The 25,858-nt window shown below is 33.9% G+C and overlaps 1 pseudogene; it reads right to left on the bottom strand.

Annotated features, from left to right (window-relative positions):
- Window positions 1-10,386: 10,386 nt before the first annotated feature.
- LOC149535606 (TOM1-like protein 3) overlaps window positions 10,387-25,858 on the bottom strand; it is a 161,867-nt pseudogene continuing 146,395 nt past the window's right edge.

Genomic DNA, 25,858 nt, shown 5'->3' with positions numbered 1-25,858 from the left:
TTCCAAACATCCATACTTCAATTATCCTATAGGCAAACAGTGTTAAAAAACATAAACTAGGCTCGGGTTTGGCATTATAAACTGTGTTATTTATCACTTAGGGTTCTAAAAAACAAGATATAGGTTCTTTTCCATGAGGAGAATATAATTCTATGTTTTGGGCTCATGAAGAATCATAGGATGCATTTGGCAAATTTTTGAAAATAGGCACTAGGAAATTTTAAATTGGCAAATAAGTCAAAAAATAGTATGCAGTAAGATTTGTCATGACTTGAGAATTGGAATACTTGAAGGATTTTTAGGACACCATGATGGTACAATCCATTTAGGCTAGCCAATCATAGGATCAAAGTTATAACGTGCCGAATAGGGGTATGGATCAATTTGGATACCTCAGCCGTAACAAAACAATGTAAATTGGGTTTTTAATCATGTTAGCAAATTGACTAAATGGATTTTTCATGATCTCAAAATTAGAACATATGAAGTGTCTGAACCCTAAAACACATTGCAAAAATAATTTCTACATTTGGGTCAACTAGGTCAAATATATAATTTGTCGAACAGGGCTTCCTAGAATTGTGAACTACACAAATGTACAAAACAATTAATGACCAACTTTGAGGGGTTTGAAACCTATTCAAACAGATTCAAAATGGGCTGAAAATTGGAAAACATGTTCTTTGATTGCACACTAAACATCTCCAAAGTGGCGGGTCATGAAACATTCTTGGGTAAAAGATATTCAAAGACAAACTAGGCCTCCTGTCACTATTTGACACTTAGGCAGAAATGCAAATTTTGACACCAGCTCAAAATCAGACTTCACCGAATGATTTGGTATGGCAAAATAATATTGTGGATCACATGCATATGTCAAATTAAATGTGTTAAGCCACTCAAATACCATCTAGGCCTCAAACTAACAACTAGCTACATATGTATAAAAAGTACTTTAGGGCATTGATTCTTCAAAATTTTCAAAATATGCCTAAAAATGGGCCATGCAATTTTTAGTCCCAATAGTGGCTCTATCTAGGGATGCATATCCCTTGCAGGCATGGAAAGGATTTAGATCTCTAGTAGAAGTAGACCACACACCTAAACTTCAAAAACTTCTCTTGAACAACTTTAATGAAAATAGGGAAACTATTCTAACTATGTACACACGATGGCCCTGGGCCACCAAAAAGTCTTCAAAAATTCTTACCTCTGTCATCTACCTGATTCTCATTGACACTTTCTTTACGTAAACTAAAATTCTCATTCCCATTTGTTTCACCCAACACATCAACATTTTCAGTCAGCTCATTAGGCAAAACAAAACTATCATCATTACTTCCATAGTGCATATAAAAATCAGGCATGCTTACTTCATATTGCTAACTATGAAAAAATGAATCAATGTAATCATAGCAACTGAAAACAAACTAAAACTGATCACTAATGACTGAATCATGGATTCCTTCAACCGAAAACATAAAAGTTTGATACTCTATTCCATTCAACAAGTTACATGCATCAAATTGTAACTCACCTTGTGCCTCCAGGTGTGAAGAGTATGAAAAATCTGATTTCTCCTTATTTGCAACATCAGTACCCCACAAATCAGATTGAACATACTCTGCATCTTCTTCATATTCCAACAAATGATTAGATTTCAACTCACAAGAATTATCATGAAATTGCCTTCTAACAACATGATGATCTGTATCAATTTCTTCCTCAAATAACTCACTAGGATAAACCATTTCATTAGTACTATTTTTCTCATCACATGAACAATTTGGATGTATCCTGTCCTCATGAAAACAAGAAAACAATGAACCAACAATAGACCTAATCTCTACATTTTCATTCTCAACATAGAAGTCGTCATGTGTATTGATATATGGATTACCATCACATACACCTCCCAAACTTGAGAAAGCATATTCTGAAACTACAACTTCTTCAACATCAAATTTAGGGGAAATGAATTCACCATATGAATTTTCATAACATGTCAAAACACAAGCATCCTTAGATTGGTTAGCATACCTTTCAAAATCATGAGCCAACAAATCAGAAATCTCATCAACACTTAACAAGACTTCATTACTAGTTTCTTCTCCTTGGCTGAGATCATTATTTGGATTGCTTGACACATTTGTAATACTAGATTTGTTAGTAATACATTGTGGAAAATCAGAATTCTAATCATACCATAGATCTTCTTCCTTCGACAACACGTCAACAACCAACATCTTAACACAATCACATTCATCACTAGAAGAAGGACTATTACTGCTGTTACACTTTTCTTCTTCTTGATATTCATTATGAATATTATCAAATTGCTGATTACTATCCTCTGATTCATAAAACTAACACTCTTCATTTTCCATATCACTTTCAACAGACTCATTACATTCACTGACATTAGACTCATTAGCCTTTAAATCACATTCAAATTCTATGATAATATCTTGGAATTTAATAATCCTTTCAAACCTTGACTTGGTTGGTCAATTAACTAAATAAGGCATAACAATTTCTAAGCATATCACTGGCCATAAGGCTTTCTCCAGTCTAAAAGGCTCATCAAGATTCATAACTGCTGATTTGAACTTCATGTAAGTTTGAAATCCATCAAGATCCTTGACATCACCAACTATACTTCTTAATATGAAGACCATATACTCATTATTTTCTCTTTTTGATCTAGTAATGTCTGCATGAACACTTTCATGAGTTGGCACATCATTTTGAGAGCTAAACTTAAAATCCATCTCTTGAGATTTTAAAACTCCTACCTCTACTTTCTTATTGCTGAAACCAATAGATGGAGGCAACTATTTCTACCACTCGACTTTCATGAAAAACAAAGACATGAAAATTGAAAATGCCTTTATGTGTTGCTATCTGAAAACATTGATCTACTTATTGGCACAGGGTGCTAATCTCAATTCCTCACACCACTGATCATATCTTTATAGAGTCGCCATCTCCTTCAGGAGAACTAAATGAAATCACTGATGTGATTCATTTTTACATTCAAAAAATCTTATAACAACAAATCAAAAAAAACTTTAAAACACATTAGTCAAGAACTTATATAGATCTCTCTTCTTGCTTGAAACTTCACGTAACTTTCAAATCTGCGTGATTCAATAGAAAAATCTTTGAAAACATTTATACATAATCAATCTACACTTGTATAAAGATCCTTTAGAGAGTTTCCACTCACAATTGTGAGAAAGATTTAAAACATAATTCATAACACTATAGATCTAAACTGAATTGTCACTTTGTAGAATTTTCAAAACTTCAAAACACTTAGAAGAGAGAAAAAACTTTTGATCACAATTCTAACTCTGAATTTGCAATAGTACAATACTACAAAAACCACAACTAGTTGAATTGACTAGAAATAAAACTCAATAACACAATCAATATTCAACCTTGAAAAATACTACTGCAAATGGATAAAACGTACTAGGGTACATGAATCTTTAGCAAGGAAATAAGAAACACCTCACAACCCTACTACTGTAGCAACACTTTTTTGATGTATTGAATCTTCTTTAAATTCTCAAGGTTTTTCCATCACATAGATTCAATACACTCCCCAGCAGAGTCACCATTTTGTTGGTGTTTCAGATGGGCAAAAACCCAACTAAAAATAGGACTGGAATTTTCAATGAACACTAGAGACTCTTGTCCTTTCAACAAAATGGATTACCATCTTATCTCCCTAGTAGAGTTTCCATTTTGTTGGTGTTTTAAAACTAGTAAGCAACAAAATGCTCAATACCAAAATGACATCACTCATACAATCTAAGGACTAGCCAATTCCTATTAACAATTATATGTGCAAACCATTTGGACCCAACTTCAACAAAACCAAGGGTGGTTTTCTACTCTTCAGGCTCTGAAAAACCAAGGTGGGTATACCCAAGGATGATTCAAGACTGGGAAACATTGTAGAAGAATTTTGCTAGTTTCGTTTTGATTCTCATCTCCAGTCTCAGTGAATTTTCAATGTTTAATGATCTTTGAACAAAGATCTTAGGTCATAGTTGCAGTCCCTTAAGGTTGTATGTTGTTTTATTGTTGCTTATGAATCAAAGAGTTATGTAAATGCTTTAGGGAATCAATAGGGTTGCAAGTTTATTGCAAAATATATCATGTAAGAATGAGATTTAGATTGAACATAGATGTCTATTTACAAGGTGGATGGATAGATCATATATATAAAGATACAAATATCTCTTAGATATTCTTATGTGTGTTTGTGATTCATGGATTTGCCTAATGGTTCAGGCACTAATCAGTTTACAGGATCATTAGGTCTTATTGCTGCATATCTAAGGTTTTTCTGAATTCAACATTATTAATCAAACATGTTTTACCCTTTTATGTTGAAGAGTTATCAAAGTTTAACCGTCACTCATCTTATGAATTTCATAGATTTGCATTTAGCTACTGTAGATCTGTGTTATTGCATGAGTTGAGATATAAAGGCTTTTCATCTGCTTAATAGATTTAGGGATATGTTTTTGCACTAGTATGGTATCAATTGAATCTGAGGTCCACCTACCTAGGTCTTGCAGAGCCTGAAGTAGAAGAAGGATCAAGCCTTATAGTTGGCCCAAGATTGCAGTCAGGTGTATCCGTCATAGGAAGTTGCTAGCCTTAGATACATTTGTCTGGTTTTGTGGTCATTTTTAAAACTGTTAAATTAGGAGCCAACATATCATATGGCTAAGGTTTAATAAAGTTGATAATTGTCAGAATAGTTGGATAGTCGATTCATCCCCCCCCCCCCCCCCCCATATAAGTTATATTAGTGGACTTTATATTCTAACATAAAGATATTTTAGGTTTTGATTCTTGAAAAAAAAGGAAAACCATAGGCATTGTCTTGCCAAAATTAAAGAGCATCATTATCTCATCATATAGTTCTAGAACATACCTCCAATGACTCATGATGTTATCACTATACATTATGCATCCAAGGTGATGATTTTAATTGGATATATGTAGTAGAACACTCTAAAATGTTATAATATAATTATCACTTTAGAAAATCATTTCTTCATTTGGAAGATGATAGGGCGATGGGGTCCATTGCTTTTAAAGAAAGAAGGAATGATCATAAATGAGTTGATGATATTTCAATCAATATTCAATACACCATCATGATACAATAAATTTTTAGCTTCCATGAAGATGTATAATGAGGTTCAATTTGAATCCAAGATCATAATGAATTGGAGATACATGTTGTTTTCTGAGATTACCTATTTATATCAAATCTTTTATGGAGTTCATGGGGTATATCTAATCCATGAGATTTTCTGCCTCCTATAGATTTCATGGGCATACATCTCATTTACAAGATTACCCAAGTTTTATTAACTTGGGCATACAATTCCTCCATGACTTTGTCCAAATTGATTTATTCATAGGCATACATCTCACTCATGAGATTGCTAATAACTCTATGAAATTTACAATATTATGAATAAAATAGAAGTTTTCATATTGTTTATTATTTGTTTACAATACCACTATTTGTCCGTCCATTTTTTCCTCTAGATTGACAGAATAAGATCATATATACACAATTAAAAATAGAGAGGTAAAAGATGTTCTAAAACCTTATATATTTTATAATTTTTTGGGACTTAAATAGAAACTTGGACCTTTTCCTCTAGGCCCTATGTAATGAGATAAAAAAATTCCTTTATTTTTTCTTCCTATAAAGACATTTTCACACCTTAAATCATTCTCTAATAATATTCTCATTACCTACTATTGTAATTATTAATCTTATAAATAAGGAATGTTTAAGATGTTTAAAAGAGTAAAATAATCTTTTTTTATTTTTTATTATCATGATTTCATCTAAGTGGTTATACTTATGAGTATGGTTTATTTTAGGAATAATAATCCTTAGAACACAACTAGGATGGAACTAGTTGTGTGCTTATTTTTAAGTTTAATACTTATTAACAAAATCAGTAATAAATTGTATAGAAATGCATAACAATATGAGAAAGATAAAATCCAACATCATAAGACACATGATTCTTATTCTCAAGGATAATCTTGTTAACTAAAAACAATTAATGTGGATGATACCCAGAATATAGTATGAAAATGTCACCATTTATATGAATTGACCTTGTTAGTAGTTGATACACATAATTTAGTACATGAGTCCCTATTAAATGATAAGTTCCTATCAAATGAGAAACATTTGTTAAAAGATTCACAACTCTATTACGAATCAATGGAGAACAAAAGGGTTTCTTCTTGAAATTACTACTCAAAGGATGAAGCATAAAGCCACCTTTAAGAGGACTTCCAATAAAAGAAATCAAAGGGTAAAATATATCTTTAATAAATTGACTTAATTAAAACACTATTGAATTTAGAGTTACAAAAAAATACAGAAGGAATGAGCATAGATATCACTCATACCTTTATCAATTTTTCTAACCAATCTTTAGGTCTTCTCTAAGATCTAGCATCAAGGCTCATGCATTTATTCATATTCCTATTCATTCCATCCATTAAAATAAAGGAATTATATTCCATTACACAAGCTACATACAAAAAATTAAGTAAACCTACTAGAACTTACCAAATGCACAAATAAGTAAACTAACCAATACTAAGAAACACATGGTACCTATCAAATATATATTAGAATTAAAAATAGAAAGATACATGCTAGTATTTATCATAAATGATAGAAGATTCATAATACACATTATGTCTTCTAGTTAGTTTTGAAAATAATTGATTGGTGTAGGAGCATCTTTGGGTTTTTGGCAATTGTGTATCTTGGTAGGTTTGTAGTTATGCCTAGTTACCTTTTGTTTTGTTTTCTCAATATTTTCCCTGGTGTTTTTAGTAGAGTTTTTATATCACAAACTTGGTTGGTTTCTATTATCAATGAGTGGTGGTATTTTTTTGATGTTTCCAAATTGGCTTGGTGTCTTCTATTTGGTGTTTTTCTTTCTTAGTTCCTCACTTCACCATGTGGTTTTGTGTTGGTTCTAATTTGTGGACTGATTGTGCATATATATTTGGGTGACCATTAAATAAAGGAGTCTTTCATTGGGAAGTGTGTGTACCTATCTTGGGTTGTTTCTTTATCCTATGCTAGATTTAGAATTTTCTTTGGTCTATCTAATCTATTATATATAGCAACTCATATTGTAGGTTTAGGGTAGTTTTGGGAGATAGTGGAAGAAGTAAGGATTTAAATTATAGAGATTGTGGATATCACTTGTATCATGACAATTTCATGATTTTTTATTTTTTATTGGCTATTTCTAGAAAGGCCTTATAGTACAAAATATATATATTTTGAATAATTATATGAATCAAACTTGTATTTTATCTTTGTCCTTTCCCATGTTTTTATTTGTGTTGTGTTAAGTAGTGTTGGTTGGGTATTGTGGTAAGAACTCAGCCCCATTTAACCTAGCCTTTCTTGCACTAGATGGTATGAAAGTGATGTTTAGGTCTAGGTGCTATAGGTTCCTTCTTGTAAACCCTATTTGGCTAATTTGTTGTGGGGTGACATATTGTCATTTAACCTATAGCCACATAATGTTTCAATATGGTTTATGGAAGGAGAGATGCATATCTGGGACTGGTTAATATGCTAAGGTAGATTATTTCTAGGTTAGATACTTGAGATGACCCAATACCATGAAAGTTATCTAGATGACTATATTGATGATTAAATTGAAGAAGTGCAAGAGAAGGTTGCACTTGTACACATGATGGGTTAGGGAGATAAAAGGTTGTTGAAGGCATTGAAAATTATAAGTCTACACCATAATTCAACCCTCCTAAGTATAATGGTAAGTTCAATTCAAATGAGTTGATGAATTGGATTATAGAGGTGTAGAAGTATTTTGAGTATGAAAGCATAGAAATTGAGAAGAAGGTAAAAATTGTAGACTAAAAGCTCAAATGTCATGCATCATTTTGGTGGAATAATTTACAATAAGACAAATAGAAAAGATGTAAAACTAAAATCAAGATATTGGATAAGATTGTAAAAGAGATGAAGGAAAATTTTCTACCTTGTGATTATTAGATTAACCTAGTTAGGAAAATGAAAATTTTAAAGCAAAAGGATAGCCTTGTGAAAGAGTACATTGAGGAATTTTATAGATTCAATATCACACCTAGATATATGGAAGATGAAGAGAAAAGTTCTTCCAGATATGTGAATGGATTGATGACTTTTATATAAGAGGGTATCAGTTTAGTTAAGATGCAAAGTATTGAAGAATCTTATTAATTTACCCTAAAAGATAAATGGAAATAGAATAAAAGATATGAAAAAAGACATAGAGGGAGAGGAGGTAGATTCCCTCAAGGTAGAGGAAGATCTTATGGTGGTACTAATAGATCTTATTAGGAAAGAAAAAACACAACAAGAGAAAAATTGAGTGGAAATTTGGAGACTAAGAGAAGACTACACAGAAAGGTGAAAATTCATCATGAGGTACATGCAATAATTACTGAGGTGGCTATAATAGAGGACAATTATGAGGAAATTTTTACTATTATGGTGAATAAGGGCATAGATCATTTAAATTTAGGAACCCAAGTAAAAGGATCAATAATAGCTCATAGATTCTTTGATACATGAAGATTCATTGAATAAATTTGAGAATGAAAGTAACCTAATGTATAAAGAAGATTACTATGGATGTCTAAAGATGATCATATAGGAAATAATTCCTTGAATACTAGTTTGAGAGTTGTAAATAAAGTGTTGAAAGTGATCATTGATAGTAGGAGTTTAGAAAACTTGGCATCTAAAGATATAATCTCAAACTTGTAGTTGGGAAGATTGAAGCACTCGAGACCCTATAAGATTCTATGGATCAAGGATGAGCATACATTGATGGTAACTACACAATGCTTTGTGAATATAAAAATGCAATAAGTGCTATGATAAAGTATTGTGTGATATTATGCCTATGGATTATTGTGATATTTGGTTGAGTATACCTTGGAAATATGATGGACATGTACTATACATGAAGGATAATTTTATAAATATGTTATTTGGGTTGATGGGAAGAAATAAATATTATTACCTTTCATTAAAGAATCTATTGGTGAGATACACACATTTCAGAAATTATTTTTGATGTGTTGGTGTTTGAAAACACTGGAGGGTTTTCAATTGTTCCATTGAGGAATTGACAAGTCTAGGGGCAGCTAACTCCCATTTTCAACATGCCATTCCTGACAATAGGCCAACTATAAGGCATGACCCTTGTTCTACTTTAGGCTCTGCAAAACCTAGGCGGGTAGACCTGTAGATTCTTTATATGGTACCAGTTGTCAAAGCATACACCAAATCTAACATGAATCAGATAAAACCCTTATTTCTCCTGATAACTCATGAAATAACATCAATCTATAGTAGCTAAATGCAGATCTAGGAATCTCATAAGATGAGTGAGGGCATTCTATTACAACTCTTCAACATGAAAGGGAAAAGAGTTTGATTAATAATGTTGATATTAGCAAGACCCAAATATGAGCACCAAAATCTAGTAATCCTATTTATGATCAGTGCCTTATCTATTGGGAAATTAAATGAATTATAACCATACATATTTTGGAAATTTGAGACACATTACTACATCTAGATCCATGATCTATCCTTCACCTTGTGAACAGACATCTGCTTTAGATTTGAATCTCATACTCAAATTATCCCACCATGAAATTTGAAAAACCCTATGATAAATACCAAGCAATTACATGGCTCTTTGATCCATATGCAAGACATTTTAACCACATACATTCCAAAATGAGATGCAACCTAATCTATGATCCTTGATCACAAACTAGAAAGATTACAAATCCATAAACAGGAGACAAGACTCAAATTGAATTTGGAAACCCTTTTCTGCACTTTATTTGTTTTCCTTGAAATCAAATACATGAAAGATGTACAGAAAATAACTCATAGATCACCTAACAGAATAGAACTATCTGCATAAAACATAAAATGATGTTCAATACCATAGAGAAATGTTGGGTGTGTGGCTTTCACAGCCTGAGCGAAGCTCCAAGAACTAGAAATTAGAAAACCAACCAACCTTTTTTCAGAGGAGAAGAAAGAATAAATATGAAGAGGGCAATTCTCGGATTGAATTTGCAGTTGACAAGTGTCCCTTCAGAATTCGCCTTCAAGAAGATGAAAAAACCTCTCTCCCCCTTCTCTCTACAATTGCATATCAGATCCTCTTCATTCTACCTCTCAAAGGCATCAAAATATCTCAAAATCTAATGATGAGAAGAGTAACTGATTTTGGTGTAAAAATGAACTTGGGGAAAAGTAACAAATTAGTTAAAATGGTCTTGAGAAGACAAGAAAACAATCCCAAGTTGATTTTCTTCACGTTCAAATTCCAGAAGGTCTTCAAAACTACCCTGTAACTGATTCTGATACTTCATGATGATTTCAGCCTGTTTTGCCACCAATGCCTCAGATTTCAAAAAATGGCCTATATCTTGAACCAGGAAACACCTGTGCAAAAACAAACTCCAAATTCAAAAAGTTCAGGTTCTCCCAGTTCCAACAATTTATTGGAGTGCATATCTAGCCTTCCGAAAATGCCCAGAATCTCAATTTGAAAATCACTCCTCTACTAAGAGTGTTCAAGATTGCAACTTTGATATTTTAAATTTTTCCAAAAAATTAAAATAATCTAAGGTTCAAACTTCTATTAAAAAGCCCCTTTGATTTTAAAACTTGTTCACATACAAACCCCTTAATCAAAAATAATAAAATATTATTATTTTTAATTCCTCAATATTGCCTTGACCCTTTGAATTTGAGGTCAACCTCTGGTTGACCGACTACCACATGGCAGTATTTGATTGGCCTACATGGTCTACATCATCCGCCATGTGTCATCTTCTCGCCATTTCACCATGTTTAACTGGTGAGCAACTTTGGTTAGTGAGATATCGAGAACCATTGAATGTGTCATGTGTCATCCTCTCGCTACTTTGCCATGTTGATTCTCGTGCCTCTTCTACTTTGGTGAAATAGTGACACCCATTGGATCTTGTTCGCTGTCACTAGATTTTTGAGTTTTCGGCAACCTTGCCACTTTGCCAATCGGAGTTCCCAAATTTTTTCGGCTAGCAAAGTGGTGACTAGCCAAAATTTTGAGTTTTTGATCACCTTATTCTACTGATGTCATCGGCTTTGACTTGCATGGCTGTTGAAAATTTAACCTCCAATGTTAAGGTTAGACCCACTTATGGTCGCATGGCTCCATAAAAACCTATCTTATTAGATAGTCATCATTGTGAGTGTTATGTTATTTAAACACTTTAGAAGCTAACTGCACAAGAAATGTGGGATTTAACATTGTAACTCTCTACAAGAAAAACCTTCAGAACAACCACTGTGAAGGGTCTCTACTCTGGCCTTTTATGGTGCCTTTCTCTAGTCTAAAACTAAGCCTCCATTCTTTATGTGGCATCTCCGTGCTTCTTACCTCCTTTCATTTGGCATTTACAAACTTGCTCTTGCCTCTATTTGTGCAAGATTTCCTCCAACTGGTGCGTAGCATATCCTTTTATTTTAAAAAGGCGTGGGTTTCATTTGGCATTCTTTTTTATTTGCTGTGTGAGAGTTTTATGTTTTAATTGCCATGGATGGCTCTGTTCTAAGAATTTTGTTCACACCCCTTTTAACTATGGTGTTGGAGTATCTGTGCTTTGGTTTTAATGCCATCCTCTCCTTCATGATAACGTGATTGCCTTCCATGGCAGTTTGCAATCATTCATCTTACCTGTAGCTCATGTGGAGCTTCCTTTCTTAGCGGCTTCTTCCTAATGATCTACGGCTTCATTTTTTGATTGCCCTTTCAAGCTGCAGCTTTGATGCCTCTGTTTGGCTGCATGATCTTTATACTTAATGTGTGGATTATTCTCATCATTAACTGCCTCCCAGTCTGCTACCTTTGACTGAGGCGTATTTCCTTTTAAAAATGCATGGGTTCTTTTTCATGAGTTCTCCTTGTGCTCTGCGCTATCTTTGTTTAATACGTTGACTTTGGATCCCCTGCATTTTTCTTTCAATGTGGGGGATCTTATCTTTGATGTATCTACTCCCCTTTTTTACTGCCCAGCGGTTGCTAATGAAGATGCCTCCCTTCTTGCATGCACGGGCTTCTTACTCCAAACATGGCGCCTTCCTATTTTTAAAACTTCCTGACTCCCTTCATGGCAGCTCCATGCCTGCGTAGGCTATAAACTGGCTGGCTCCTACTCTTTTTATCTGGCCTTCTCCTGGCATCCTCCCTCTTCAAACATTTTCCTACCAATTTAGCATGAGCTTGCTTTTATTGACTGGCACTGCCCAGAGCTTTTTTGCTGTTGACTGCGGGTCCAAACTTATATTTAGCCACATGAAATCTTCTTTTGAAAATGTCTCCCTTCTCAACTTTGAAAAGAGACTAAAATGCTCATTGAAATGCTTGTAGAATCAATTATATTTGAACCTCAAGCCTACCATTTAACAGTGCTAGGCAAATAGCTAAAGCTTCCACTTTCCTTTTGCATGAGGTGTGTTCTCTTCATGATCAGTAGGTGTACCATTCCTTTTTTCTTTTACTTATACTTTCTTCTCTGTTGCTTATATTTTGGTTCTTGATCATTTTGAAATTTTCAATGTGCTTCTCTGACTATAACTATTGCAGTTGTTTTTGCAGCGGTGTGGTGACTTGCAACAACCCCTCTATGCATGTTCAGTAAATACTTTTATGATCATTTGTGAGTCAAGAAGTTATACAATTCACTCTAATTCACAAAGCTTTGCATTCTTACTAGGATGATGTAATGATCAAGAAATTCTTATTTCTGCTCAAGCATTTCCCATTTCTAATCTACATCTCAGCATTCTAATGTAATTAGTCAGGCCTCAAAGTGGGTTTGACTAAAAAAAAATTCATTATTAGGCAACTGAATCCTCAAAATGGCCCAGTGACCTTCTAATACTCACTAAAATTGATTTTGAGCATCGATTTGATCATTTAAACATTATTTTTCATTTTTCTAGAAGTTGTCAATTTGATGTCAGGAGGTCTGTTGACTACCTTTGAAAATAGAATCGGACAACTGACTAGGCTCTGAAAAATGGCACATTGAATCTCTGTTTCCCACACTTTCAGCCTATCAAATCTTGTCTTATGACGAATTTGAGGTCAAAAGATATTGACTATCAAAGTTGCCTTCTTAGATTTACCTGCAAGAAAACATGTCAGAAAACAACAAACTGGGTATGGAATCGGCTTGGAAAACTAGGCAAATGAGCACATGGGGAAAAGAAAAATGGGACACTCATTCTTTGTCATGAGGACATTATGGATCTATGATTTAGGCTCATGAAAAATAACTGGGTGCAAATGATAGACGTTCAAAGTAGGCTACTCAAAATTTTGCAACTAGAAACACAAACAAGACAATGATTTTTTACAAATGGATTGACCCTAGAAAAGTGTGAAGATGGATTCATCAAGTTCTGAAAACTGACACACTTGTACTATTTTTGGAGGACAACATAGTGGTACAATCCATTCGATCTCAAAAAATCACAGATTAGGAGTTATGATGTCACGAACAGGGGTTCCAATCAATCTACAAATGCTAACACCAGTAAAACTTTAGAAATTCCATTTGGAATTGTGTTTGAAAACTAGTCAAACGGATTTGTCAAGACTTGAACATTGAAACATAGGAAGTCTTTGATGTCTACAATTTAATGCAAAAGTAATTTTGGCATTTCGGTCAACCGGTCAAAAGTTGCAGCATGTAAAATAGGGCTTCCCAGAATTAGGTGCAAAGTGCATCAGCATGAAAACATTAAATTGCCAACTTTGAGGGATTCAAAACCTAGTCAAACAGACTCGAAATGATTTGAAATCTAAAACATAGGCTCTCAGGTATGGATATTAGACACTCCCAAATTGGCGGGTCATGACACATTTCTGGGTTAAAGATATTCAAATGCAAACATAGCCTCCTGTCGTTGTTTGACACTAAGGTGAAAATGAATATTTGATATTGGCTCAAAACGGGACTTTGCCAAATAGCTCAGAATGATGATTTATCTTCATGGAACAGGTAGACGGGCTGAATGGAAGGTGTTAGAAACATTGAACACCTTTTAGGCCTCATACTGACAGTCAGGTACAATCTCATCAAAAGCATTTATGGGGCTTGTTTTCTCAAAATTTTAAAATGGGACTAAAAAATGAAGCATGCAATTTTTCGTCCCAACACGATGGAAGGTAGATAGTTTGTTAAGTATATGAAGAAAAATAGTGTTTTTTTACTAAAATGCTTAATAAACTAAGTTGGGAAATAGAACACTGACTTCCAACAAAAATTAAAGAACTTCTCAATGAGTACAAGGAAATCATTTTAGATAATGTACTTGATGGTTTACCAAAAATAAGAAGCATTATTCATTGCATGGATTTGATTCTTGGAGCTATTTTTACAAAATAAGGTACCACAATAATTGACACCAACCAAGAATGAAGAGGTTAACCAACAAGTTTAGGAATTATTGTAGAAATGATTGATTAGATAAATTATAAGTCTGTGTGTAGTATTAGCTATGTTGAAAATTGACAATAATAGAAAATGGAAAATGTGTATTGACTCCTGAGTTATAAACAAGGAAATGGTGAAGTATAGGCTTCCTATACTGATAATGGATGATAGAATGGATTGTTTGAGTGGAGAAATATATTTTACAAAGATTAACCATAAGAGTGAGTATCATTAGGTTTGAATTAGACAAGGTGATGAATGGAAGACTACTTTCAAGATAAGAGAAGATTATTATGAGTGGTTGATTAAGCCTTTTGGTTTAACTAATTATATACACTAAATAACTTTATGAGGTTAATGAATACATTTTTAAGAAATCCTTGCATGAAATTATAATATTTAGTAAAACAAGAGAAGAAAATTTGTTACACATTAGACAAGTATTACAGAGGTTGAAAGAGAAAAGGTTTCTAATTAATTTGAAGAAGTATACTTTCATTAAAGAAGACCTTGTGTATTTGGGATTTGTGATTTTAGATGATGATTTGGATGTGGACCTTGAAAAGGTTAACACAATTATTTAATGCCCTGCACTCAAAAATGTTAGTGAGGTAAGATTGTTTCATGGTTTAGCGAGTTTTTTTGTAGAAAGCCCATTAGAAATTTTAGTTCAATTTGAGATGATATGACTAAGATAATGAGAGTATATCAAAGAGAATTTAAGTGAAACATGGAATTGATAAGAGTTTTGAGAATATAAAGCATAAGATTGTTGAATTTCCTATGTTGTGTTTTATTTCCATAAGTTGAATGTGATGCACATGATGCACATGATACTGAAATAGTATCTTTGTTAAGTCAAAAAGGTAAACCTGTTGATTTATTTACTAAAAAGTTGAATGATGAAAAAAGGAAGTATTATTTGTATGATCAAATTTCTATGATATATTTCAATAATTCATTAAATGGAGACATTATTTGATGTCTAAAGAGTTCTTGTTGTATACTAACCATAAGGCGCTATAGTATTTAGCTAGTCATCATAAGTTGAATTAGAGATATGGGTAGAAGCAAGAAGTTGGGTATCAATTCCACAGAAGTCCCTGGATGGAGATCCAACTCATTTAGAAATGGGTACCCATATTAGGTTTGGGTACCCAATCATAAATTTAAAAAATGGGCACCCATTTAAAAAAAAAATTGGTGCTCACTTTTTAGTTTCAAAAAATGGGTACCTATTTTTTAAAATTAGGTGTCCATTTTTTACTTTTAAAAAATGGTTACATGTTTCAAAAAATTTAAATTTTAATGTTACACGAGATTCTCAATGCTTCTTTTAGTTTTTCAAAATGGGTACCCATTTTTTGAAATTTAATTAACTGTTTCTCATTTCTTACAACATGGGGTAGGATTTTTTTTTCTAGCCTCAGATTTTGGTTTGTGATAGGCTTGGTGCAACCAAGCCTATGCCTTGACCTCTCAAGATTTGGCTAAGGCATTGATTTGACAAATTCATGTCTTGCCATAATTTTTAGAGGTTGTTCTCGATAATTTTTTTTTACAATAAAAACCCATTAGAGATCTCACCATCCTAATTTCAAAAATATAGTTTTTTAGTGTTATGATTTTGTTTACTATTTTTTCATTATTTTTTAATCAAAGGTGGTACCTTAATGTAAAATAACAAGGTTCACTAAAACTTTAATAACTTTTTTATTTTATGATATTTCTTAAAATAATTTATATATCATCAATCTACATGACATTATTTTGAAGTTAATTTTTTTTGAAAAATGTGAAATTTTGATCAAATCATGGTGTCCCTATACAAGAGTTTTTAAAATTTATCTTTATAGCCAATTAAAAATTAACAATAAAAAACTATTCAATGAGAAATTAAAGAAAAATATTATCATCAATTTTTGGTCTATTAGGTAACTTCGTTTAAAGGATTTACAAAACTTCATTTATTTGTGTCAAATTATGGTGTTTGTACATGAGTGTGGTATGGTCCCGAAATAGGCATTTTGAAAAAGTGGTTTTTAAAGATCCATACCAAAAGTAATCTATCATATGGGTACACAAATAAATTACATATTTAAAAGGTAGATTTTGAACACTACAATTTTTATTTCTAAAGATTTTTTATATTCAATCTCTAAATGCATCAAATTTTGACATCCATTGACAAGAAATTTCAAAAATAGGAAAAACACTTCCACTTTTTGCCCAAAAGTGATACCCAAATTCTTGCACTTACCCACATATGAAATGGGATGAGTATTATACATTTTTACATTAATGATAAATTATAAGAGTGCAGTGCCTAACAAAGTGTTTGTTGTACTGAGTAGAAGATGATCCTTATGATTGAAATGAGGATTGAAGTTCTTGGTTTTGATGATATGAGATATTTGTATGCAATTGACCCTAAGATTTTTACTTTGCACCCACATCATCACCTATTTCAAATAAATTGAGTAACTATGAAGATAATTTTGTCTAAGATGACATGTTCTTTAAAGGAATTCAACTATATATACCAAGGAGATCGATGAGAACTAATTTGATAAAAGATCAACATAGTAGTGGTTTAGCTTTAGCTAGACATTTTGGCATTCATAAGACATTACATTTTCATAAGGAAAGGTGATTTTTTCCTTAGTTATATATAGATATTCATGAATTTATGAATAATTGTGGAATTTGTCAAGTTGCAAAAAGAGTGTATGAAAATGGTAGATACTTTACAAGATTTATGTTTAGGTGAGAAATAGTGGATTGATAACAACATGGATTTTGTTCTTCACTTACGAAAGATAACAAGAGTATATTTTTGTCTTGGATATATATTGAATTTTTGGATTGGTAAAAGCACATGAAGGATAAATATTATGAGATAGAGCATTCGATATTTGAGAAACTATCTTTGAGCATTCCTAGGCATGGATTCAAAGAAAAGTTTTGGGAAGTATCCAGAAGGAGAAGGCAAGAAACAAAATGATGGAAGCATTTGATGAATCTAACCTGACCTTAAGATCAACAATGATTTTTAACCAAAAAAAATCTAAGATACCTATTTATGGAGCCATAAGAATTAACCTAGAGAGGTTAGCAATTGCTAATTGTGTTGACTAGAAAACTAGAGCAAAAGGTTGTAAACAAGGAGCAGAGAAGAGTTGAAGAGTAGTTGCTTGAAGGATTTTCCAAGCTAACCAGATATTGGAGATGGAGACATGAATGTGTTGGAATTTACAAGTGGGAAGAATACTTCTGAGAGGGGGGGTGAATCAGAAGTACTAAACTTTAAGCTATACAAATTTTTAACTGAAATCAATACATGCATCTAACATATCTAATTAGCATGAAATTAAAGGCATGCATGAAAATAGACAACACAATATTTGCTCACCCAGAAACCCTCCAAAATGAGAAGGTAAAACTGGGGTGGGGATGACACCCACAACTTATCACTACAATAATATATAACTTGTTAAGGTTACAAAGTTTGACAATCATCAATGGTCTTCCCTATGAAAGGCCTGCCCTATTAAAGGCTTTAACACCCTATTAAAAGTGACCTATCTAAAGGATTTACAAAAATTTAGTTGGAATTTCACCCTATTAAAGGATTTACAATGTGGCTATTAAACCAACCTATCTTCATGAGATTTTCATTCTCCCAATATAATGGCTAGAAAGTATAGTAGAATGTGTTGACCTAATAACTTACAATCCTCAATTGCTGATTTCAAATCCTTGTTCTATCCAATCTGATCTACTCCTTTGATCTTATATGACTTTGTTCAAAGTGCTATTGCTCTATTCTCACCAATAGATTGAGCAATGGTGTCTTTCTTCTAAGTCTTCTTGTTAGAGTAATTATTTGTTCTAACTTATTAATTAAATCACTTTGATTTAATTAATTAAGTTGCCTATTACTCTAGTTTGTTTAAGCTATCTTGTAGGTGCATATAATTAATATTTTATTAATTATATTGTGCAACCCTAGCTTTTTTAGGATTTAGTTTCCCTTTTCGAGTTTCGTGATTCCTTTATAAGGATTCACCTCTTTGTATTTCTCATTCACTTAGTGGATTATATGAGATATTTCTCTTTGCATGTCCATAAGATGGATCTAGCTTTTTGGCCTCCATAATTTTTTTTTGCTTCTATTCTTTGCTTCATCCATGTGACAGTTTTATGCATGCAGGTGTTCTTGGGAGATTAGTTTTTCACCTAATCTAACATGGTATCATAGCTAGCTTGTTGCTCACTGTTCATGGTTTGTTGAAGCATTTCAGAAGTTGCATTTTTTGGAGCAGTGGGAGGTCGTACAGACAACTTTTTTGCAAAGAAAAAAAAATTGGGGCACTTTGGGCTCAAACGGATGCTTCAATTGGATCCGGAAGTCCATTTCCAGTTAGAATCCATATAAAATTTATCAATTTTGGACACCGTTGGTCTGGGAGGCAAAAAAAATTTGTCTGACAGGGCCGTACGGCTCCCTACACACAGTATGAGGCATCAAAAATTTAAAAAAATTGCAAAAAAAATCATTCTATGGCTTTTTTTTGCTGCCATGGTTATCTAACCACTAGTGGCTCCACTGCGGTTATCACAGTGGTCACCACTAGCGGTCACTGCTGGTGGCTCGCTTAGCAGCCACCGCTAGCGGCTCCGCCGGTGGCTCCACCAGTGGCCCGCAGCGGCTCTGCCGGTGGTTCCCACCGTGCCCCACCTGTGGTAGCCTCTACCCTCCCACCACCCAGCCACTGCTCCGTCGGTGGTGCGCTAGTGGTGGAAGTTTTTTTTTTTATAATTTTTTTTTTATTAAAAAAAAAAAAAAAAATTTCTTACATTCGGAGGCCCTGGAGGTTTTTTCTCCGTAACTCGAGTATACGGATGTAGTTTTTTGATCCGAAAAATGCACCAAAAACCTGGTTTCGAGGTGGAGATGCTGGTATAGGTGTTTTTGGGTTTTGATGCAGTTCAATTGCCTATTTTGGCAGTCAAAGCTGGATGTTCTATTTTGCACTTCGGGAGGCATATCTTGAGCTTTCGATCTCCAATTTTGGACTTATTTATATCGATGGAAAGCTATTTCTGTGCTCTTTCTAGTGATGCTAGTTGTTGTTCCAAATTCTATTCTAAGCACATCTTATTTAGTCTTTTGCATTTTAGCATTCTAGTGGATATCCTGATTGTTTCAGGTCTGGAGATCGATTTTGTTGCTTCAGTTGCTTTATTTTGGGCTCTACCTTCTGTTGGTTCAGCCTTATGGTTTTTTTTATCATTTTTTATATTCATTGTAAGCATCTTTATGCAACACACTAAGATAAAGTGCCACTCTTGCATTTCAAGATCCTTTTAATCATTGTGATTCATTGTACTCACACTATTTTATAAAGTTCCATGGGGGGGATAGTTGTTTGCCACCTATAGGCCCTCTTTCTCTATTTTTCTCATGCAGTGTCGATGACGCGTGCCTTTATTGGTGTTTATACCTCACTCTTGATGTGTTTGGCTCCTATGTTGTAGGAGATTTTAGGCCCATCTTTTCAGCTGCCTGTCACCTCACCTGCCTTAAGGGGAGGTTATATTACTGTTCTATGCTTCTTTGGTTGATGGTTCATGCCTTCTATTTCCATGGAGGTTCCTTTGATCAGCATTTTGACAGAGTTCTGCGATTCTTCATGCTTCAATGATTCTCTTCTGATATCTTTGTTCCTTCTTCTAGAACATTCTTTGCTATCTCTTCTTGGAGTAGGGTTTTTCCCATGTGGTTTTCTCTATTTCTCCTCTTTATAGAGATTTTCCCACCAGATATCATTGGAAAGCTAGTTCTGTGAGTTATTCAGTTGTAGGGGTCTTTTATCTAGATTCTAATCTAGGTTCCTTCTCCTCTGAGTTTTGCAGTTTCGCACTCTAGCGGACTACTTGGATTCTACAGGTCCTAGATCTCTTCTTATATTCTTTTGGCTCACTCTTCTTTCCGACTTCTGAGTATTGTATGCTTCTATTCTGTTGAATATTTTTTTCTGTAAACGCACTGAGATAAAGTGCCTGCTTTTGCATATTTGGGATCTTGTACACCTTGTGTTTGTTTGTACTTGCACTATTTTATAAAGTTCCATGGGGGTTCATGATGTTTTTCCATTTTGTGCTCATCCACCTTTGTCAAGTGAATTTTTCTTCCATGACATTAGCCCATGCAGTGTGTCGATGACACCGCCCTTTATCCTGTGCTTGTAATTCTATTGCACTGTTGGTGTTCCTGATTCTTCTTCTTGTAGATTTTTTTGGCATTGCATTTTAGTGTTCTTGTAACCCCTCTCCCTGTTCAACATTATGGGGGGGTTCACTTGTTGGCTCTTTTGCTTCCTTGGTTCAGTTGAGTGATCTACGTATTCAATTTTTGTTCCTATGTACTAGGTGGATGCAACAGCTAGGCACCTATGCATTTTGGTGAGATGGTTCATCTAATATATAGACACTCATTCATTCCTACTTTTGGAGGTCACCTCTTCAATTGATCAGCTCTTCAGACTTTGTCTTCTCAACCTGGTCATGCACTATTTCAGTGGGGGTTCCAGTAGTTTCTTCTAACAGTGTTTGCAGCTTCATGCTTCAAAGATGCTTCATACTCTTTCTTGTTCCTTTCTTTGGGACATTTCCTAGATTGGAGGCTTAGTTTCCTTCATCTAGTTCTTTTTCTTGTATTTGGGTACCTAATCAGGCCTTGTTGCCGGGACCCATCTTTTCTTGCTTTCATAGCTGTGCTAGGTTAGCTTCCTCCCAAGCTTCGCTTAAGGGGGGGTGTTAGAGTAATTATTTGTTCTAACTTATTAATTAAATCACTTTGATTTAATTAATTAAGTTGCCTATTACTCTAGTTTGTTTAAGCTATCTTGTAGGTGTATATAATTAATATTTTATTAATTATATTGTGCAACCCTAGCTTTTTTAGGATTTAGTTTCCCTTTTCGGGTTCGTGATTCCTTTATAAGGATTCACCTCTTTGTATTTTCTCATTCACTTATTGGATTATATGAGATATTTCTCTTTGCATGTCCATAAGATAGATCTGGCTTTTTGGCCTCCATAAATTTTTTTTGCTTCTATTCTTTGCTTCATCCATGTGACATTTTTATGCATGCAGGTGTTCTTGGGAGATTAGTTTTTCACCTAATCTAACACTTCTCACCCCTTTCACTTCCCTTCAAAATTCACTAGCATTCTCTCATGCATTCCATTCAATACTAAATTATGGGGTTTTGACTTCCTTAAAAAAATTTTGAGACTTAGGGTTATAGCTATGAATCTACAATTGAGATTCATCCATCTTTCTTGCTCAATTATTTCCATTTTTTTTTTTGGTTGCATGTTGATTTCATAGGGTATCAAAAAGATTTGATCTTATCATTTAGATCCTTTGAGATTCATCTTTTGTCATCTTAAAAATGGTTTACATCTAGGTTTGTGAGGGCACAAACTCTTATGTTGATTTTGTGCTACTCAACACTTACTAATTACTGATGCTTAGCACACATAGGAATTTTATCTTGCTCGACACCTAATAGTTTACTCGGCATCTATACTAGCTTGGCATCTATTATCACTCAGTAGTTGAAACTTTCTCAGCATCTAAATGACTTGGCACTTGTTGAATTTCTAGCTCAACACATACTATAACTCAACATCAACTAAGAAATTTTCTTAAGTGTGTTGACACTCAATTTTCAAAACCAATCTAAGACCAACAATCTCCCCCATTGACATGAATGTCAAAAACACTTAACTATACAAGATGAATCTAATATTTTTGAGTATAATATACATTTTGTTCAGCATATATACAAAACTTGAAAATTTGTATCTCTCCCTGAGTTGATGTGCCATTGTTGTATCCACGACTTCTCATGCTCGATTTATCTCATACTGAATGTTGATTCTGATCTATCTACTCTATTTTATCTACCCTACTTTGGTTTTACTCCCCCTTTCACACATCTTCCCTTGTAGTTATAATTTCCTTGTGGCTGAAAATTTATCTTCCTATCTACCCCTTTGTTTTATCTCCCCCTTTTTTATTATAATTATTATCTTCCTATTTTTGATACTTATGTCAAAGGGTTCTAAACATTAACAGAGTATTTATCCAGAAAGGATTTATTTTCCTCCATTACTATCATTATGTTGGATACAATTGTTCAATTTTGTGTTGTCTTTGATGTTACACAAATGTCATATTAGTCATCAGACAAAGTCTACCAAGCTTAGTTGGTCAAGAAGGCAAAATATAGAGTGTACCAAGCTCAGAAGTTAAAAAGAAGGTTTACAGTGTCTACCAAGCATTCTTAGGCTTTACCTTGTGTATTCAATTGCTATTGAGCTTTCAAGGTTAGCAAAAGAAATTTAGTTGCTACCGAGCAAACTCAGTCATCAAGAGAAAATAGTGCAGGAAATAGTTCTAACAGAGCTTTCATGGACAACAAAGGAAATTTAGTTCTTATTGAGTGAACTCGGCAAGCAAAGGATTTTTCATATGTTGCAATGTTAATCGAGTTAAGACAGTTAACTCAGGAAATTATTTCTAGAAGTAGTATTTACCAAGCAAGGTGGGCCAGTGAAGGATTTCATTATTTTGTAAAATAAAGCTTATTTGTTTAAAATAATATTTCTAGCCGAATGATGTATGGTTTATTGATAAATGTAACTTATGAATGAGCTAACTTGATAGTTTGAGTGGTATATATAAGAAGTCAAGTTGTGAATTCTAAGTGTAAGTAATGGATTTCGTGTAATGTGTATGAGAAGGAAGACTAATTATTGTGAAAGAAAATTTTGAAGGATGATCAGAGATCATTGAGGAGTAACAAAGATATATTTGATCAAATAGGATCTAATAGTATAGAATAGAGATCTATAATCAACAAATTTAGTTACATCTTATTCAGATCAATTCATTGCTACCTTCTAACCATTATAGCAGTGATTTCAAAATCTCTTAACAGAGTTGGTTTAACAACCATTTTTGTAAATCCTTTAACAAGGTGACAATTTAGTTAAATTTTTCTAAAGACCTCTAGCAAGGCCACTCCTAACAGTGTGTATTATAACCTTTAACAGGGTTGGCTCCTAATAGGGCTCACTTCAGAAGAGTGAAAATTGGTAGCTAGTTACTCGGTGGTTTTTTTCATATTGGATTTCCACTTTAAATTTGGTGTCTCTCATGTTCATTTTATTTACTTTTGCATGCATGAATACTTGAAGATCAATAACAAGTTAATTTATCGAGTTACAACATTTTTTGTGTTTACCGAGTATCAATAGTAACTAGTTATTTAAAACATCTAAAGGATCTATGGATTTTTTTTGTAGTAACTAATTCACCCCCCATGTTAGATTGTGGTGACTGATCAGGAAAGTACTGTACATACTTCATAAATAGTGGGGTTCGGGGCATCGCCAACATGTTATAACCCTAAAGCGGTTTAATACTTGTATAAAAAGGGCTTAGGGTTGGGTATTTTTTATATGTGGTGATACGAAATTGGTTCTTGCGGCGGTATTGAGCTGTAAGGGATTACGGATTGTAATCAGGTTGTAATCACTGGATTGTAATAAGATCGGACTTGCTGTTTGGTGGACGTAGCCTAGGGATTGGGTGAACCACGTTAAATCTTGGTGCCTTGTGTTTATTTCTGCGTGTTCTATTATTTTTTGTTATTGGTTATATTTGCATGTAGTTTTTTATTTCTGTCCATGGTTTTTTCCTAACAAGTGGTATCAGAGAAAGGTTGTCTTTTCAGTTATCCTCTGCAGGAAAGTCTCACGGTTAAGTGGGAGTCTCACAGTTGAGTGGGAGCAATGGCAGATGAGGGTAAGTTGAGGGTTGACAGTTTTAATGGGAAGAACTTCCAGTTATGGAAGATGCAAATGGAAGACTATTTATATCAGAAGGATTTATGGAAGCCGTTGGAAGGAAAAGCCAAGAATCAGGGAACTATGTCAGAGGCTGAATGGGATCTTTTGGACAGAAAGGCACTCGGAAGCATTCGGTTATGCTTGGCACCATCGGTGGCATTTAATATTACAAAAGCAAAGACGACAGAAGATTTGATGAAAACCCTAGCGACATTGTATGAAAAGCCCTCCGCTTCAAATAAGGTATTTCTCATGAAGCATTTATTTAATATGAAAATGGCAGAAGGTGGATCTGTTGCAGATCATTTAAATGAGTTTAATACTATTACTAGTCAATTATCTTCTGTGGGTATCAATTTTGATGAAGAAATTAGGGCTCTCTTGATTTTGTATTCTTTGCCTGAAAGCTGGAATGGCTTGGTAATGGCGGTGAGTAATTCTGTTCCTGGATCTAGTACCCTAAAATATGATGATGTGATCGGTGTTATTTTAAGTGAGGAAACTCGTAGAAAATCCTCAGGTGGATCTACATCAGGAAGTGCTTTAAATGCACAAAGCAGGGGCAGAACGACTGAAAGAGGAAGTAACTCTGGAAATCGTGGGAAATCAAGAGGAAAGTCAAAGGGGAGGAGGTCTCAATCAAGAGGACCAAATGATTGCTGGTACTGTGGGAAACCAGGGCACAAAAAGAAAGATTGCTGGACTCAAAAGAAAAATGAAGGAGATAAATCAGATGGAGACAAAGAGGCAAATGTGGTAAGTAACAAATCCGAAGAGGATGCTTTGCTTCTGTCTTTAGAGAATGTTGATGATTCATGGGTTTTAGATTCTGGTGCTTCTTTTCATGCTACACCTCATAGAGGTTATTTCATTGATTATGTCCAAGGGGATTTTGGGCTTGTTTATTTGGGGGATAATGAACCCTCTCAAATTGTTGGAAAGGGAAAAATTAAGATTAAGTTGCAGAATGGGAATCATTGGCTACTACATGAGGTAAGACATGTTCCAAAATTAAGTAAAAATTTAATTTCAGCAGGGCAACTCGGTGATGAGGGTTGTGTAGTTACTTTTAATGATAAAAATTGGAAGGTTTCAAAAGGTTCCCTTGTAGTAGAAAGAGGTGTGAAAGTAGGCACCTTATATCTTTGTACAAGTCATATTGTTCCTTCTACTTTGATTGTTTCAGAGAAAAATGAATATTCAGGAACAATTACTGCAGTTGAGCAGGGAGAACAAATAGCTGCTGTAGATTCTGATACAGCGCTGTGGCACAATAGACTTGGGCACATGAGTAAGAAAGGTATGAAAGTAC

The sequence above is a fragment of the Cupressus sempervirens genome, chromosome 10 (assembly GCF_028749045.1).
Source record: "Cupressus sempervirens isolate cs-2001-9-10 chromosome 10, ASM2874904v1, whole genome shotgun sequence".
Lineage (NCBI taxonomy): Eukaryota > Viridiplantae > Streptophyta > Pinopsida > Cupressales > Cupressaceae > Cupressus > Cupressus sempervirens.
This window is presented reverse-complemented; position numbering and strand designations above follow the sequence as displayed.